The sequence below is a fragment of the Camelus ferus genome, chromosome 6, assembly GCF_009834535.1.
Source record: "Camelus ferus isolate YT-003-E chromosome 6, BCGSAC_Cfer_1.0, whole genome shotgun sequence".
Taxonomy (NCBI): domain Eukaryota; kingdom Metazoa; phylum Chordata; class Mammalia; order Artiodactyla; family Camelidae; genus Camelus; species Camelus ferus.
Genome location: NC_045701.1, coordinates 35420612 through 35440638, shown reverse-complemented (window position 1 = coordinate 35440638; position 20027 = coordinate 35420612). Strand labels below are relative to the sequence as shown.

Genomic DNA, 20027 nt, shown 5'->3' with positions numbered 1-20027 from the left:
TTCAATTATTTATTGGGTATGATATACAACTCTTTTTTTCCTTTTCTTTTCTTTTTTTTTTTTTTAATGATTCCATATCAGTAAGTGGGCAACATACAGCAAGCACTGCGTAGGCCTAAAACTGATTTATTAAACAGATTCCAGTTTTCAGGTTATAGGATATAATTATCCCAGTTAGCACAGGCCCAATTTAAATTTCACTGTCATATAATTTGTAAATTCTTGTAGCTGGGAAAATCTGAGCATATGGTTGTAATGTTACACATATGTTATGCCTGTGTTAAGTATTGGCTTCTTGGATTTCATTTATTTTAAACTAATAAATAATTGATTTCTTTGAAGATATTTTATTGAAGGTTTTCTTTAGGTTAAATGATGAGTATATATTCAAATATTTCTCATCTTCATATTTCAAACTTAAATTTATATTGATACTAGATATAACGTCAGGTCATCTTTTGTATGGTTTATTTCCTTCTTTTGTAACAAAACTTAAGTTTCCATTATCTCTCTAGTAGAAAACAGAAATGCATTCTGGAACAAAAATATGTTAGTTTTAGGCTTTGACTTAAAAAAAAAATACATGTTATGATCTAAATGAGTCCATCCTAAATTCATATGTTGAAATCCAAACTCCCAAAGATGATAGAATTAGGCGGTAGGGCCTTTGGGATTGCTTCCACCATGAGGGTGAGCCTTCATCAATGGGATTAGAGCTCTTATCTGTCAGTTGATTATTTTACAATTTGTTGAGAACTTGAAGAGTTGATTTTGATGGAATTAAACATAGAATTTTATTAGTACCCCTCCTGACATTTCTATCCTGTAATCCAGCTTACTTTTCTAGCTGAAAATCCTTTCAGACTTATAATTCTTGTTCATCATCTCTTTGAATTTCATGCCACTTGGCCATCATTAGGAATATTAATAAATACTCTAGTTCATCTTAAATTCCTGCATTCTAGAAGTTAAGTGCATTTTTTGTGATTTGCTTTGTCCAAAAAAATTTAGCCAACATGTCTTACATCATATCTGGAAAAACAAAAACCATTTTTCCCTCTGTCACTGTGACTGGCAACCTTAAATATGATGGCTGTTCCTCCGTCTGGGTCTCAGAGTGGGGATGATGCAAAACAAGACCCCTCACAAACCTGAGATTAACATGTGAAATAGCAATGAATAAGCCCTTCTTGATTTAAACCACAGAGATGGTGTGTTTTGTGGGGAGGGTGCACCTATGTGCTGAGATTTTTTTGTTGTTATGTATTCATTAGAATAGTCAGGTTTCATAACAAAATGTCAGTGAATTACTATGACAGAATTTAATTTCCTCCTCATACATATCCAATGTGGGTTTTCAGGGCAGCTTTGTTCATTGGAATCAATCAGAGACCAGGCTGATGGTGGTCCATTTTGACACATGCTTTCAGGTTCTCATGGCAGGGAAAGTGAGTGTGGGAGAAGCCTCACCTACTCTCAGACTCTTAGAGTAATTGTTACTAAGAAGTGACACAACACATTTTGTATTTCATTGGCCAAAAGAAATCATACACCTATATCTAACTTCAAATTGCTGGGATGTCTGAATTATCTGTTAGCAATTCAGTATAATCACCATATTCTTTTAAAACCTTTTTTTTTGTTTTTTTTAGGGGGAGAGGTCATTAGGTTTATTATTATTATTATTATTATTATTATTATATTAATTTATTTAATGGAGGTACTGAGGATCAAACCCATGACTTTGTGCATTATAAGCATGTGCCCTACCGCTGAGATATACCCTCCCAATCACCATATTCTTTTAAAATCTCTACCTAATAATGGAGAATACTGGAACTATATTTCCTAGAATCCTCTTTGAGAAAGCAGGAGAGAAGCAGAGGTCATTATTACCTGGAAGTGGTGACAAGAACACTAGTGAGGGGATGTGAGATTCACAGCTGCTTCTTGGTGAGAATTGAGAACAACCACTACACTGTTGCCAACTGAGATAAGTGGAGGGAAATTTTCTAGAAATTTCTGAAAAAAGGAAATAATTTCCAGCTAGCTTTTGACAAACATCTTCTTCAATATGTCATGCGAGGTATTCAGCTCTGCTTCCCTAACCACATGGCGGCAGCTTCTCTGCTTTCTCACAAGGACTTTTCTGTACTTTGCTTTCCCATCTCCTTCATATGGATAATCAGCTTCAATTCCTATATTAATTTACAAAATAATGCTTAGACTGACTCTTTTCCTGACAACACACACACACACAGATACAGCAGAAACATGCAAACTTATCTCAGAAAAAGGATAACCAGAATATTTACTGTCAGCCCTAAGGACTACCACATATACTGTGCACCTACAGATAAATGATATTCTTTTATTAAAAAAAAATCCAAATGATTTTTGACAAGGTACCAAGACCATTCAATGGAGAAAGGACAATTTTGTCAACAAATGGTACTGGGAAAACTAGATATCCACATACACAAGAATGTACACTCACTTAACATCATATACAAAAATTAACTCAAAAAAGATCAGACCTAAAGCTGATGTAAGACCTAAAACTATAAAACTTTAAGGAAAAAACATGGGACAGAAGCTTCATGACATTGCATTGGGCAATGATTTCTTGGATATAACACCAAAGGTGCAGGAAAAATTGAAAAAATTGGACTTCATAATTTTTTTTTAAATCATACATCAAAAGACAACATCAACAGAATAAAAAGGCAACTCACGGAATAGAAGATAATATTTGCAAATCAGATATCTGATAAGGAATAGTATGCAGAATATGTAGAGAACTTTTGCAAATCAGATATCTGATAAGGAATAGTATGCAGAATATGTAGAGAACTTCTAAAACTCAACAACAAAAAACTAAACAACCCAATTCAAAAATGGCCAAAGGACTTAAATCGGTATTTCTCCAAAGCAGATACACAAATAACCAAAAAACATATGGAAAGATGCTCAGCATCACTAATCATTAGGTAAGAGCAATTCAAAACTACAGTGATAGGCTACCTCACATCCATTAGGATGGTTAGGATGGCTACTATCCGAAAAAAAAAAAAAAAAGTTTTAATGAGGATGCGGAGAAATTGAAGCCTTTGTTCACTGTTGGTGGAAATGTAAGATAGTATAGCTGCTATGAAAAACAGTATGGTGGTTCCTCAAAAAATTAAAAATAGAATCACCATATGGCCCAGCAATTTCACTTCTGGATATATACCCAAAAGAATTGAAAGCAGAGTCTAAAAAATAAATTTGTATACCTATATCATAGCAGCATTATTCACAATAGCTAAAACATGAAAGAAATCAAGTATCCATCAACAGATGAAGGGATAATCAAAATGTGGTGTGTATATATATATATATACATATATATATGTATATATATGTATATATATATATGCATACACACACACACGTATACATTAGGATATTATTTACACTTAAAAGGAGGGAAGTTCTGACATAGGATGCAACATGAATGAACCTTGAGGACACTATGCTAAGTGACATAAGCCAGTCACACACACACACAAAAATGTACTATATGATTCCACTTATATGAGGCAGTTAGAATTGTCAGTAAAAATCATACAAACAGAGAACAGAATGGTTATTGCTAGGGATTGAAGTAAAGGGGAAGTGCTGTTTAATGAGTATCGAGTTTCAGTTTTACCAGATAAAAAGTGTTCTGGAGATGGATGATGGTGTTGATAACATAACATTATGAATAGAATGAATGCCACTGAACTGTACACTTAAAACTGGTTAAGATGGTAAATTTTACGTTATGTATATTTTACCACAATAAAAAAATTGAGAAAATAAACACCAAACCCTATGCAGTCTAACAATAGGCTCACAGACTTGAGTTCTTTGAATTATGCCCAATAGGAACTTGAACCAAGGATAAATAATGCATATATTTTTATATCAGATCCAGATGTCCCTACCCTTGATCTATACATCCATGCACTAAAAAGTAAAATGAAAGCAGTATACAGCAAAAAATGTAAGTGATTTACCCCATGCTCAACTATATACAATTGTGAAATAGGGACAGCGATACCATGATTTTTTTCCTTTGTCCTTGTTCGTTGATCTCCATAGTCTATGGTTTTCCTCCAAACACCATCTCAGCCCACTAACCCTGTGGTCATATGATTTCCACTGACTGGTAGTTCTTTCTTCTTTTTTGGAAGTTTTTGGGACCAACGAGTAAATTATCACGCTCTCTTTTCCTCTGCTATAGTAAACAGTAACATTCTAGATGGTATACTCGTCATCATTCTGGATCCTAGAGAGAGGAATAAGGAAGCAGGGTTCCCAGATCCAGGCATGGGATGGGCATGTACCTTTTTACTGTAAGCCATTAAGGTATGTAGGGGATTATTTATTACTGCAGTGTAACAAAGATTATCTTATCAAACACAATTTAAAAAAAACTTTGCAGTGGGCTAAATGTTTGTGTTCCCCTCAAATTCGTAATGTTGAGACCCTAACTCTCAATGTGATGGGGCTTGGAGGTGGGACCTTAGGAGATAATTAGGTCATGAGAATGGAACCCTCATGAATGAGATTAATGATCATACAAGAAAAGGCTAGCTAGCTCTTGTTCCACCACGTGAGGGACAGCAAGAAGATGGCCTTCTGTCAACCAGGAAGAGGACACTAACCAAGAACTCATCAGTGTCAGCACCCCGATCTTGAATTTTTGCTTCCAGAACTGTGAGAAATACATGTTTATTGCTTAAGCCACCCAGTCTATAGTAATTTGTTATAGTAACCCAAACAGATTGAGGCAGAAACTGGTACTACAAAGTTGGGTGCTGCTATAAAAAACACTTTAAGAATGTGGAAGAGGCTTTTGAACTCTGTGATGGATGGAGGCTGGAATTCATGCTAGAAAAAGTGGAGATTGTTGTGAAGGGACTTTCAAAGGTGATTCTGGTGAGAACCCAGGAAGGAGAGAGGGAAGCTATAGAGAAAGCTTCCATCTTCTTGGAGAGACTACATAATCATGTACAGAATGTGGGTAGAACTATGGACAGTAAAGGCCTCTCTGATGATGTTCCATATCCAAATGAAGAACAGGTTATTGACAATGGAGAAAAGGCCACCCTTGGTATAAAGTGGCAAAGAGTTTGCCTGTGTTTTTGGTTTAGCTTTTTTGAAAGCTAGAACTTGAAATCAATGAAACTGGATATTTACATGTATATTAAGACCTTTTGACCGTGGGTGAAATCAAGAATTCAATAAATATATTTAGTTTGATAATACTGTTTCTGGGATTTCAAATATATATATAGAAATACATTTTAAAACAATAATAGTATAAAGAGGAAGACTAGAAAAAAGTTTAAACTGTTTTAAGGGTTTTGCAGTATCTGGAAGTGGTAAGAGTTATAATTTAAGTTAGATCCTAATGCAAGTTGTAAATCCTACAGGAACCATTTAACTGATATAATTTTAAAAAATCATTTTAAGACATAAATCCATTGGATACCACATTATGTTCATTAAAAGTCTCTATGTTGTTAAGGTGAAATTTGTCCCAACTGATCTATAGATTTTATGCAGTTCTAATCAAAATCCCAGCAGCTTTTTAATGGAAATTGACCAGCTAATTCTAAAATATATACAGCAATAGAAAGGGGAAAGAAAAAGAATCAAAGGTACATTTGAGGAAGAACAATGGGGGAGGACATACATCACCAAATATTAAGACTTATTTCAAAGCAAATTAAACAGTGAGATGGTGCAAGGAGAGGTGAATAGACTGATAACAACAGATTAGAGTCCAAAAACAGATCCCTGCATATATGGTCACCAGAATTATCAAAAAGATATTACTATAGTACAGGAGGAAAGCATGATCTTTTCAATAAGCTTACCAGATCAACTAGTTTTCTATACAAAAGTAACTTTGACTCTAATACCATACACATAAAAATTCATACAGATTATAAAATTAATTTGAAGAGTAAGACAGAAAACAGTTGGATTATTTTCCTAATGCTGTGGTAGGTAAAGTTTTTTTACGCAGACTAGAAAAACACTGAGAACAGTCATCATAACTGACTGTTATAGTATACTTTGTCAAAATGAAATTTCTGTTTCTCAAAGACACTATTAAGAAAGTGAGAACATAAAGCAACAAATAGGAGAAAATATTTTCAGCATATATGTAAAAGAAAGGACTTATAGCTAGAACATATATAAAGGATGCCTACAATCAATAAAAATGTCCACAACCTAATTTTTGAAATGGACAAAAGGTTTAAATAGGCACTTAGCAAGGAAGGATATTCAATTTGCCAATAAGCATATGAAATGGTGTTCCATATCACCAGTCATCAGGAGACATAGATATGCTTATTTTAAATGCAGGTATTATTTATTTACTACTTAGTACATAATCTGTTTATATGTAAAGTATGATCTAAACCTGAAAAATTCAATAAAAATTAAAGTATCTAAAATAAACAAATGAATTTTATTTTATCTCTTTAAATATTTTATTATAATTTATATGTTTTAACATTTCATGATTATATATTTAGATTCTTTCAAATATTTGAATATGAATGAATTATTTCTCTAAAGTTATAGCCTAATTGTTAAAGTTGATAACACATATACTAGTTAAGAGCTAAGTATCTGGAAAGTTTAGGACAGAACTTTTTATGAGGATGCATTTGGCAAACACGTTTTGTTTTCAGGTATCTTCTGAATGTATTTTTTGTTTTGTTTTGGGGTTTTTTGTTTGTTTCTTTCAGGTGTACAACATAGTGAATTGATATTTTTATACATTAGGAAATGAACACCAGGCTAGTTACCATCTGTCTCCGTACAGAGTTATTACAATATTATTGACTATATTTTCTACACAGAACATTATATCCCCATTACTTATGTCTTTTATAGCTGGAAATATGTACCTCTTAATCTCCTTCGCCTATTTCTCCTGTCTCCTAAGGCGTCTCCCCTCTGGCAACCACTGGTTCTCTGTATCTATGAGTCTGTTTCTGTTTTGTTTAGAACAATAATCACTCAAAGTTCAAATTAAACAAATGGAGATAATGTTGGGTTTTTACTTTAAAACGTGTACTAAGAGTATGTTTTAATGCTATCCTAAATATTAAAATTGCACTTATGTGTTGGATTCCTTATTTTTAAGACAAGGAAAATGCATTACAACAACCTTAGAACAGCCAGGTCCATACAAGTTTTCTTTCATCTTAACAACTATGCAAAGTAGGTGAGGGAAGCGCCAAGGAAGAAGGGATGTGTTTTCTGCTGAAAATGTTAAACAATAATAAAACCAACAGAAGACAGTCTGCTTGGCAATTTCCAACAGTCATTGATAAAATACTGTTCCTCTGTGTGGTGGCAGACTGTGTGCACTGCCCTTCCTCTGGGATGCCACTGCTGGGTAGATTTCATTTTGCAGGGAAAATAAATATATGACATATAAATGATAATAAATGTATGATAAATCCATGCCAACTAAACTATTCCATCAAAAGTAAAGTATTTGTCTTCTTTGTATGAAATAATAAAAGTGGTTACTTTGAAAAAGCCTACTATAACCCTGATTTTTTTCTTGAAAAAATTCATATACACCATAAATACAGACTTTCCAACTGAAATCATCAAAATCCATGTGTGCAACAGCTGAGTAACTAAAAATTCAATTTAGAATTATTTCATAGTGTTTTGTTAGCCTGTTTGTTTACTCTTCACTGGAAATATTTTTAATTGTGAGGAGACTTTATGAGAATGACTGTGATGAACACATGGTTGTTTAGAATGAATTTATATTTATTTATGTTCAAAATGTTTTTCAGCATACAGTCCACCCACCCCCTTAGAAGAAAAAGTTAAACTTGAAAGAGTTGTTATAAAAATGTAATTCATCAACCATATATGAGTATGTATTAATATGAGTATTAATTAATCATAGTGTTAGTCAGCCTTCTAAAACTTTAATAGTGAAAATTCTAAAACTTTGCATGCATGAATTACAAATCTGTAGGGATTTTTTTGCTATGCTGAAAGAGATGACTTGAAGGTTTGATATTATAAAGAATTTCAGTGATCTATTAGAAATATACTTAATGATAAGACTCAGTTTTTAATATATGTATTAAACTGTTAAATTCTACTCATTTGCCATTAATATCTACTGCTGGCTTATTTCTAATCCTTGTTAATATTTTGCCTGATGGAAAATGCATTTTATATCAGGTCAGTGTATAACCCGTAAGGAATTTTTGTATTTGATTCAGAAACTACCCACTGAGGCTTCACTTTTTAAAAATACTCTTTTGTTGCCAAGGAATATATTAAATTACACTATCACTGAAGAGAAAAAATAATCAAATCAGTTCATTAGACAATTTCACAAGAAGTCATTTTTTTCTTAGAAACATTTTTTAGTAAGAATTTTTTGGTTTTAATTTAATTGAAGAAGCATTATACTTGTTTCGTGAAGGCAATAGTTAAGGTAAATACATAATTCATTTGTAAATATTATAATATGACATTTTCAAATGGTTTTATATCATATCTTTTTACTTTTTGCCTTTTTATTATTAGTTTTGTTCACTGAAGTAAATGTCAATAATGTATTAAACTCATTAACATGAAAAAAATTATATTTCCTAACAGTGGAAAATGCCAGGATTATCTTGCTCTGTATTTCATTCACATGCTGAAAGATAGAATTACACTGCAGATAGGTCGAATATCTCCATTAAATGAAAAGTTCCCCAGTTGAATTCACAGGAATGATTATATAATGTTGACATCTAGTCCAGATCTTGAATATAACCAGTTAAAAAGATATGAACCTAGAAGTTTCCGAAGACCGAAAAGCATTTATAACCCACAAGACCTGAAGAATCAACCATAGAAACTACTTTCACCAGCTCCTGACACAAATTTCTCCTGACACAAATTTAAAAGCCTCAAAAGTCAAATTTAGGGGGAAAAAAAAGGTAAACCAAGGCTATCCAATTCTAAGAATTGGAAAGAGAAAGTCTATTACCAGCTTAGTTACCTGCTGAAATACACTAATCACTATGCGAGAGATGCTGTTTCAACTAAGAGTAGGTCAGTGTATTCATGACCTGAATTTATTTCAAGGATTAATATTTAAACATGAAAATCTAAAGTTGGGGGAGGGATGAAAAATGTGAGCTCCTGAGTGACGGACGCAAAGACCCACAACAGAGCAAGACAGAAAAGAGTAGACACCAAATCTACTTAATTTTATCCATTTATGTTATTTCTTTTTCTGAATCTGTTATTTCTATTTTTAAGCCCCACTTTTAACAAAAATTGTCATCTTTTTGGACAAGTTTTGTTCTACTTTTTCTAATCTCTTTTAGGTAAGTTCCATTTTTCTCACCTGGCCATTGCTTCCCCCGCCTCCCTGTAAGTGTTCCAACAACAATCAATGTCTGTTAGAGACATTGTGAGGAAACTCATGAATCAGAAGAATAACTGGCTTCTCAGGTGCCCCTAAACTCTGACATTATATGAAATACAGATTATAGTATGTCTATAATACTGATTTTCTTGGATAAGTGTTTATCAGTAAAAATAGATGTAAGTGCTTTAGACAAATTAAGGTGCTGAGAATAGCATATAACCGAAGGAATGAAGGCACTTGGTGAGTAAGAAAATTATAACCTCTTTGAGGATATATATCTGATCATTTGTAGGTAATATACTACATTATTTATAGAATAAAATCTCAAGGAATATAAACCAATATATATTTTTGCTGCCCCAGTTCTCAGAAAAACCAGGACAAAACCAAGCCTCTGTTCCTTTATCAAATAAATTTACATTTCTCTACAATGACTTCTTAAACAATGAGTAGCAGTTAAAAATAAAGTCATTATATACAAAGTGAGTTTTAAAGGTGGTCACTAAAGTCTAACCTGATAGTCAAAATGTAAGTCAAAACCCATTTGTGGTAGCTAAATGAATTTTTATCAACAACTAAAAAAATCATAGAATAGAACAAAACAGCACAAAATAACTGAATCACACAAATAGGGTAAACACTATTTTGTGAAGCAAATGTGACATGTATGTGTATTAGTATGTGTATGTACTCTTACAATGTAAAAGCTATTCTTATTGTGAGTCATAGTCACATTTGAAAGCTACTGAGTTAATCTATGTATAATCACTTCGACTGCCGATCACTTTGACAGAATTATTTTAATAATTAAAAATAATGTATTGGCACGAAGAAAAATGGCATAGAAAAGTCAACAAGGTGGATATTGTAGCTATATAAGCACAAAAGAAGTTAGATAATAAATTAAACAAAAGTTATTTTAAGGAGAGGAGGCTGTTTTAAGACTAGAGAAAGGATAAAATGAAATAAACTGTTTAATCAAATTCAGAAGAATTGGAAATATAAAGATGGTATTCAAATAATAAGGATATTTGAAAGTGTTGCTACTGTAATGAAAAAGCTAATTGTCAAAACGTGTTTTTGTAGACTGTAACAGAATCACATAAGGAATGACAATTAAAATGCAAGGTCTGGGGCCTCCTGCCAAAGTATTTAATCCAAATCTCTAGAGGTGCAGCCAGGAATATACATTTTTAATAGGCACCTCAGATGATCTGTACGCACACCAAAATTTAAGAGCAGCTTTTTAATATTCTAACATAAAAATTTCTCCTTTTATCAACTCTTTGAAAATTTTCACTAAGAGAATGATTTAACTATGAGCCAGCTCACAATTTTCTCACAAAGCCTGATATGTCTTTAGCATTGCAAGAGAAATAATAAAATGGCATGAAATGCATTCTGATGAACTTCTGAAGATTATAATGAGGGCACATTCATATCAAATGTATCTAGTATTGGAATTTTTATGAGTACATAGGATAACACTATGTCCCTGCATTCTAGTGCCATAGAGTAAAAAGAGAATATGGTAGAAAATTAATTTTAGCAATTATCAATCCCATGCTTCTTTAAAGTACACACTTTGATGTTCGCTTATTGGGATGCAAGAACTATGGAAGCATCGAGAGCCACTTGGTATTTCATAAGAGAATTAAACACCATCTAGTTAAAAGTTCCGGTTGATTATTTGTAGGCAATGCACTGCAATTAGCATTTAAATAATTCAATGTTAGAAACCATTTTCTCTGAGATTAACAATGATTCATTCTTACATGCTGTGTTTTTAATCAAAGAGGTGACTGAAAGGTATAGAGCATGGGACAGGAACAAAGATGTCTAGTTACAAACTCACTCTTGCAATTTGCTGGTAATGTGCCTGCCTGCATGTTTAAAAGCAACTGAAATGTGGTGCGCTGCCTATTCAGACCTTAATGAGAATGTAAATGAAGGATTATTGGTTCCATCAGCAGATGATATTTCTTTAGAAATATTGCCTGAACCTTACTCTATTATTTCCCAGCTTCCAAAAAATCTGTACAATAATGCACCTCATTAATGATATTGTCATTGTCATTTAGAAAACATGTGGAGACCTGCAAAGTCATTATTAATTATAGCCACATGCATTAAAGCAGAAACACCCAAATTCATCACTGTACTTGTTAATTAGCTGAAAAATCAGTCCTATTTTATGAATATTTCCCTAAAAATAACCTTATTATTTTCTTGATCAAGGACAATTTTTTTTCCAAAAAGGACACTGATCAGAAGAATCATAATATACTTTTCAACACAAACTACTCAATTTATTCCAGTCTAAATTGTCTCATCCAAGAGAACATGGTAAATACTACAATAGCAAGAAGGTTTTTTTTTTTCCCCACTTTCCCTCCATTAAAATGGTCTGATTGCCCCTTGTCCATTTCTAAATGATAGATAATACCCTCTCCTCTTTTGCTTTTCTTGTCTATTATGTCCTTTATAGAAAACCTAAAATGAGGTATTTCCTGCAAGCCTGCAGAGAGAGAAGACTGAATAGGAAGCTGAACGGGAGTATAGAGACCAGGATAAAAGGCAGTTATTAAATTTGTGAACTCTATCAGAAGACAAGAAAATAAACTGTACCGCTGGCTGGAAGGGTAGTGAAGTATGACATTTCATTTTTATGCAGGTCTCAGCATGAGAGAAGTAACACAATGAAGAACACTGGAAAAAAGCAGTTAGTGCCTTCATTGAACGCCAGCACGGCTCCTCTGCTGTTCTTTGGTTGATCCTTTTCTATGTCTTTGTGGAATAGTTGTTCAGAGATTCATATATATGAGATCAGACCCACCACCAACCCTTTGTGAATTTTGATGATGAGAGGCCGAAAGCTCATTCTGTACAACTCCATGAGATTCAAGGTCCAGGTGTGCTTTATGTGTTCTTTCTCATTTCTTCTCCTTCAATGAATGAACGCAGTCTCATGCAGTTTCAATCTCTCTCTCTCTCTCTCTGACACACACAGCCTCACAGGATAGGGCTGCATATAAAGTTCTTATGTTCAGAATTCTCATGGATATTTAGTGTTTTTCTTTAGTTCATAAAAATAATTTTAAAACTAAATATTTCTTATTCTCTTTAGTTCTTTTAGATATTACATAAATAGATATTAGATAAACAAGTGTGATATATTTTTAACTTATTTATTTGTAACTTGTTAAAAATTGTTTTAATGAGCTGCACAGAATGGACAGTGAAGACAACACTAATTTTATTTTTTTTCCCCTTTCCTTTTTTAAAATCTGATTTCTAGTCTCTATGTCTACCAAACTGAGATGAAATCTTGAGCAGGACAGGCTGCTTTTCAGATATTATTCAGTCACAAAAATAGCCTCAGTTTCAGAAATGAAAAGGTGCTGTCATGGGTAATTTTAATGCTCCAAACACATGAAAACTTTAAACTTTTTTCCCTTCTGGAGCTCAAGCCTAACTTAAGCTTGAAGGCCTCAAGTGGGGACAGGAGGTTCATAAGCTGGTTACTATGCTGTGTACTCCAAAACACCATATCAGCCAAGAATCTTGGCCCCTCTTGGATGGAAAGGAGCAGGAAAGGCCTTCCAATCTGGGTGTTGGTGCCTTGTAAGCGCCAGACGTTCAGCTGCTGAGTCTTTCTTTTGGGGCTGTGTGTGTGTGTATTCTTCTCCTGATAGAGAACTTCAAGCAGAGTTCTTTCCTACTTTCTCTAGCTAACTGATTTTCAACAGTCTCTTAGTCTAGGACATTTGGCAGTTTATCATTGCACTGATACCTCCTTGCCTTCCAGGGACCCTCCTGGATAGAATTCCTTTTAGTATCTCCAGGCTGATCCACAGCTGGTCCTTGGTAATAGGCAGGTCTGTCACCCACTGGGGAAGTGCTGACTCCTAGCAGTGCCTTTCTTTCTTTCTTCCTTTCTTCCTTTCCCTCTCCCTCCTTCCCTTTTTTCTTTCTTTTCTTTGCTTTCTTTTCTTTTCTCTTCCTTCCTTCCTTCTCTTTCTCTCTTTCCCACTTCAAGCCTTTTAACCATAGTCATTTATATTTAGACTTGTCCCTGCAGAATCTGAAATCAGTTCATATGTCCCATAAATTTCATCCTACACTGGCCAATATCTCCTATTTTGCCTTCATTTGGTTTGAAAAGAAGGGAAAGTACATCTATTTTCCCTCCATTTTCAAGGAAAGCACTATACTGTACTTATCACTAACATTCTAAGGCTCTTACTCTTTATTTCTCTTTTCTATATAGACTTTTCAATTCTCTTTAAAAAGCCCCTAAGGAGAATGATGACTTCAAGTTTGTAAAACTGCTTTGGCTCAATTACTTTCATAGATGTCAAAAAACCCACTTTATTTGGAAGCTGGTTTGTTATCAGCTTTGGGTGCCTTTGAAATAAACTCACATGACAGAAAAATTATATGTAAAATTTGTAATAGCAAAGAAAGCTACAGTGGTCAAATCTACTTACATCAACAGACGTGTTAAGCTGTCCCCTCTCCCTCTTCGGAGACGGCCCACACTCTGTCTATGGAGAGTGTACCTACTTTTAATCTGAGCACCCAACCCCCACACCTCGTGGCCTTTCTCTTGCCTTTCAATGTATCTCTCTGAACAAATCTACCTTTACTCAAAAAAAAAAAAAAACAAAAAACAAAAAACAAAAAAACCCCAAAACCAGACGTGTTAAAGTTGTCTGTGGCACTTTGCCTGGACCAGCTTGTTCCTTAGCACTAGTCCTTACATCTGCCTGCACATTTACACTACCTGGGAACTCCTAACACACTGAAACACTCAGGCTTCACTTCTAATGATACTGCTCCCATGTGTTGCTTTGTTGTTCGGTTGGTTTGCTTGTTCTGCAGCATTCAATAGTTAGTTTACTTATTTATTTTTAACTTTTCATCTTGAAAACTTTCAAACACGCACCTATGACTAGAAAGGACAATACAATACCCGTCAGGACTCTTTTACAACTGCCATTAATATATGGCCATTTATTTCATCTTTATCTCTTTCTTCTTTCTCTACCTCCACCTCCCCGACCCAACCATAGTTAATTTTAAAGCAAATCTTAGAAGTGACATCATTTCATCCATAAATAATTTGTTACATATTGTTAAGTGAAGACACTTCTAAAAAAAATAACGAAGACAGTATCACACGTGAATTTAATCTATAACATCTTCATAGCATCAAATATCCTATCAAGGCCATAGAGCTTTGATTTTCTTAGAAATGTAATTTTAAAGTTTTTTTTTTTCAAATAGTAAGTCAAACATGTTTCAAAAATTACATGCATTTTAAATCTCTTTTATAGGAGATTTTCTTTTTAAAAATTTTTCTTCTCATTTATCTTACAGAACACCTGACATTTGGATTTTCTACACTGTACACCTGGGGCATCTAATGTTTTCTTCTACCTGGTTTCTGTAAACTAATTTATATAAAAATTAGATATTTTATTTTATGGCAAAAATACTCCACAGATGGTTTTATGGTTTTCATATTGCAACGCAACGGCTAATGGAAGCCTCTTCACACTGGCATCTGTCTCCTTATGGCAAAACACCAGTAGTATTTTAATAGCATCCTTGGTTTCTAGCTGAACAGGAAGTTTCAGTTTCATATTGTACATGTCCTGCTGTTTATCTAAGGAGTCTTGTTTCTTTGGATAAAGAAATGGTAAACAGAGATCGCAATTTAAGCACTAAGGGTACTCTTTGCTAAAATGTTAGTCACTGCATCTAGGTTTTTACAAGAAACAGTTCTCCAGACAAGCAGAACCAATAGAATATTTATATGATGAGGAGATTTATTAAAGGAATTGGTTCACATACTAATAGAGGCTGAGAAGTCCCAAGATCTAATATCTGCAAACTGGAGAACTAGGAATGCCAGTAGTGTAAGTCAGTCCTAGTTCAAAGGTTTAAGAATGGGGCTGATGGTGTTAATTCCCAACTGAGGCCCAAAGCCAAAGACCCAGAAGTGCTGATGTCTGAGAGCAGAAGATGGATGTCTCAGCTCAACCAGGGAGCAAATCTCCTTTCCTCTGCCTTTTTGTTCTTTTCCGGCACTCAACAGATTGGACAGTGCCCAACCACATTAAAGAGGGCCGTCAGCTTTACTTGTTCACCAATTCAAAGGCTAATCTCTTCTGGAAATATCCTCACAGACACGCTGAGAAATAACATTTTACCAGCTACTGGGCATCCCTTGTCTCACTGGAGGTTTATAGGAACACCGTGACCAGACCTACTTGGACAGCTGCAAGAAGAAAGGATCAGCACGTGCCCTCCAGGGCCTGGCCAGCACCAAGTAATTTGCAACAACAAGCCACATCCCTTTACCTTTTAGTATAAAAGCAGCCTGAATTCTAACTCAGATTAGATGGTTCACTGGGACACAACTCTGACATCTTCTCAGTCTGCTGGCTTTCCAAATAAAGTCACTGTTTCTTCCCTCAACACCTCCTCTCTCAATTTATTGGCCTGTCATGCAGTGGGCAGTAGGAGCTTGGACTTGGTAACATGATTAACCAATTACCCAGTACCTCTTCTCAAAAAAATCCTTCATTTTCCACTGATTTATTTGCTACCTTATCATATACAAAATATTTAAATGTACTTTATTTAAATTTTTTGTCTACCTCTTTTTTTTTAATTGATAAACTATTTTTTTAGAGCAGTTTCAGGTTCACAACAGAACTGAGCAGAAAATACAGAGAGTTCGCACATAGCCCTCCCCACCCACACATATATACGCCTCAACCCTCAACATCCCTCATCAGTGCAGCATATTTGGTACAATTGATGAACCAACATGGACATACTATTATCAACCAAAGTCCATAGTTTACATTAGGGTTCACTCTCGATGTTACAAATTCTATGGGTTTTGACAAATGCATAATGACATGTAGCCACCACTATAGTATCATACAGAAAAATTTCATTGCCCTAAAAATCCCTTGTGCTTCATCTATTCATTTCTCCCTCCCTCCCTCTCCCCAAAATGTTTAAATGTACTTTAATCTATTTGTGAATTTCCTATCCTTACCCATTTGATCTATTAATGAATCAACAAATACAATTTTGATTTAAGGTGCTTTGGAAAATATGTTAATATCTGTTATGTCTATCATTATTCAAGAACAACATAAGCTTTTCCACTGTTTTAAGTCTAATTTTGAATGTTTCAGGAGTGTTTATAGCTTTTCCTCATATACATTTTGTATATTTTTTGTTTGTCATGCATAGATATTTCTAAGTGCTCTCTAGGTGAATCTGATTTTATAGCCTAGGTAGAGACCCATTCACCCACTAGTCTACTGTATTTCTGCTGAGTTTATGCTTAATGTTAAGGTATTTAGTAAATATTAAAGTCCAATGTGAGTTAAAAGTATCAAATTAGTGGGACTGTTAAAAGTGCTGATACAAAGAAGTATAAAATTTTAATTAAAAATTGAGTGAATCATGAAATGAGGCTTTTGCTTTTGGCAACATTGTGAACTACAAGTTCAGAAAACAGTGACAGCACCCACTAGACTGTGAACATGAGGAAGGTAAACTTAGGTCTTATTCGTTGGTATAGTCATTGGCAAAAATAGGCATTAAGTTAAAAAAAAAATCAGTTGCACAATATATGCAGATTATGTCTATATGACTTACTTTCATCATCAAGAGAAGAGGAAAACTGATTGATAAAACTGAGGAGGAGACAAAATTTTTTAGTGTATGACTTTAAGAGGAGTCTCAAAATCCTGAACCATGAGCCTTATGGCAATTAACTAAAAAGCCAGAATAGAAACCCTAAGCATCATGAAAATATCATACAATATTTATTATTAGCCAAGAATGGTTCTATATATTTTGTAAAATTAAAATGAGAAATATTTATATTTTTCCATTGATCATATATCTCTTGTTTCTGTAATAAAAAAGATCATATGGCAGTGTGTTTCTGTCCTAACCTCCTTCATCACTCTTATAGTCTCCTATAATTAGGCTTAGATGGCTATACTCTAAATAACATAAAACTGAGTTTAATATAGCATTAATTTGACCTAATAAGATTTTTCTTATGACTATATGACACAGCATGAAGAAGCAATGATTTAGCATATAATTATTTGCCAACAGTTAATGCTAGGCTCTGAGGTTCCAAAGACGAATAAAATGAAAATCCCCTAAGAAGATCACGGTCTAGTGTCAAAAAAACTTATTATATTTTTCTGCAGATTTATTTTTAATAACATGAAGCACTCCTATCCCCCTAGCCCCAATAACTTCACTAAAAGGAAAGCTGTCTTCATTAAAAATATCAATGTTTACATAATTCCTCATTAATGCTTTGCAAATAATGGAGAAAATTAATGGTGTGTTTTTCTGCATATTTCATTTGTGAATGATAATGACACAAAACAAAGCAAACCAAAATAAACACACAGAGGCACCCAGGATGAAAAGTACAGATGAAATCAATTCAGTTTGATAGCACTAGTTTCCCTTGCAGTCTTTTTGCATGTACTATAATACATTTATGGTAAGCACTTGTGATAACGCCAGCAAAAATTTTCCATCTTGCTGCATGCTTAATTTCATCTAACTTGTTTTATGGCAGTGTACTGAAACACTGAGCGAAGGTCTGTTTAAACCATTTGTCTCTGTTTCTCTTTGCAGAATGCCAACAGATTTGTTTAAATCAAAACAAAACGCATAAACAATCATGTCTTCTTTCAGCTAACTATACAACTTCAATTCCAGAACTTGTTTTTATAACATGCTGAAATTTGTGAACTCATATTCTGATGTGGGATCTAGCAACTTCTTTCTTGTACCTTTTTTCTCAAGGTGAAGAATTTTTACTCATGTATTAATCTTTAGGTTCCTGTGCTGCATATTGTTTTGTTTTATAAGCTACACAATGCAAACATCCATTTGATTGAAAATAGGTTAATTTCAGGTCAGTGGTCAGATAAATGTAGTGTTTTTACTATTTTTTTGAAATTCAGACCTCAATGTGGTCATAGGTCCCTAGTATATTTTTTTCCCAGATTTGAGTGCAGCCGTATATTGTTCCTGTATGGTAGCTAACGTCAAATTATTTTCTACAACATTTAGTTGAGTTTAATCTTTTTTGTGTATGATTTGCAGACAAGCAGTATTAGCATCACTGTTTTAAAAATGAGGAATTTCAGACCCCCCCCCCATAACTTCTGAATCAGAAACTGCATTTTAACATGATCCTAAGGTGATTAATATGCACATGAAAGCATGAGAAGCATGTTCTTATTGAGAACCAGGTGATGAAGGAAATCTTGTTCAAGGAAGGTTTATTCCTATACTAGGTCTTATTAGTAGTGGATGTCAATGGAAAGGACTTGGTAATTGTTGGTTTTGCTTAAGAACAAGAATTCATACCATCTTATACTATTTGAGCTGAAAAAGACCTTAGATATTATATAATTGGTAATCTTTTTTTTTACATGAGGAAATTGAACCATCATTTATCATTTTTGTATTTTGAGAAAGCAGCTAATGATGTATATGGATTCGTGTCAGAACTGTAAAAATATGTATTTCTATATCAATGCTAAAATTTGTTCCAGAAAGGTTTTAAAGGATTTACAATGATATATAAAATATAACATGATAAATGAACTTAAAATAAAAGAAACAAACACTGAACAAGAATGTAATGACATAAAAGTATGAGGAAATTATGGCTAAGAAAAAATCAATGCCAAATTTAAATTAAGATTTTTAGCTTCGTAAAACAAAAGAAACCCAGTTAGTTAGACAAATCTGCAGCAAAGATAAGATCAAACCATTTGCTGAAGAGAAGCAGATTACTCTTTGTATAAACTGCAGACATAAATTTCTCTGTTGTGTAATAAACAACATCATCACATTATCCTTAAAAGAGACACAGGTACAATGAGTTTCATGAGACTGTAGCTTTCCTTATAATGGCACCTAATATCAATTGGCAATATCATGTAGAATTATATTTTCGGTAAACAGTTCTGTTAGTGGGCCAGTGAGATCTGAAAAGCCAGTTTTTGCTGATCTGACTGCAACTAATGAGTAAGTAAATTTCAGCTATAGACTGGTAGTGGAAAACTTTTTTTTTTTTAATATTGTATGAATATGACTATTGTTTTTGTCATCCCAAGCACACAAGTTTGTTTGCACACTTACTCACTCAGTTCCTGAGGTTTTGCAGGGGAGGATAAATATTCCTTACAACAAATCTCGTTACACATCCTAAAAGAGACAAAAACATAAGATATTTATTCTCTACAGTGATCTAAACCATACCAATTCCAATAAACATTTAATTATCTATTTGCTAAATTCCTCCCTTCCATAGTATAACTGCCAAATCATATTTTTCACCTATAAAGGCAGAAACAGTCCTGTCTAGGCGTAATAAGACAGTTTGTCTTATTATATATGCATTTATTTAAAATATCTATGAAAGAGTAGACACTTAGTGAAGCTTAGAGTTAAATAGGATATACGTTTTCAACTTTCACAGTAGTGCAAAAAA

The 20027-nt window shown here is 33.7% G+C and overlaps 1 long non-coding RNA gene across 1 annotated transcript in view; it reads right to left on the bottom strand.

Moving 5' to 3' along the window:
* Positions 1–20027, bottom strand: part of LOC116664206 — a 260804-nt gene that overhangs the window by 195380 nt on the left and 45397 nt on the right. Inside the window, exon 2 of the long non-coding RNA XR_004320601.1 lies at positions 19676–19741. This is a non-coding gene — a long non-coding RNA (uncharacterized LOC116664206). The remainder of the gene's footprint in view (positions 1–19675; positions 19742–20027) is intronic.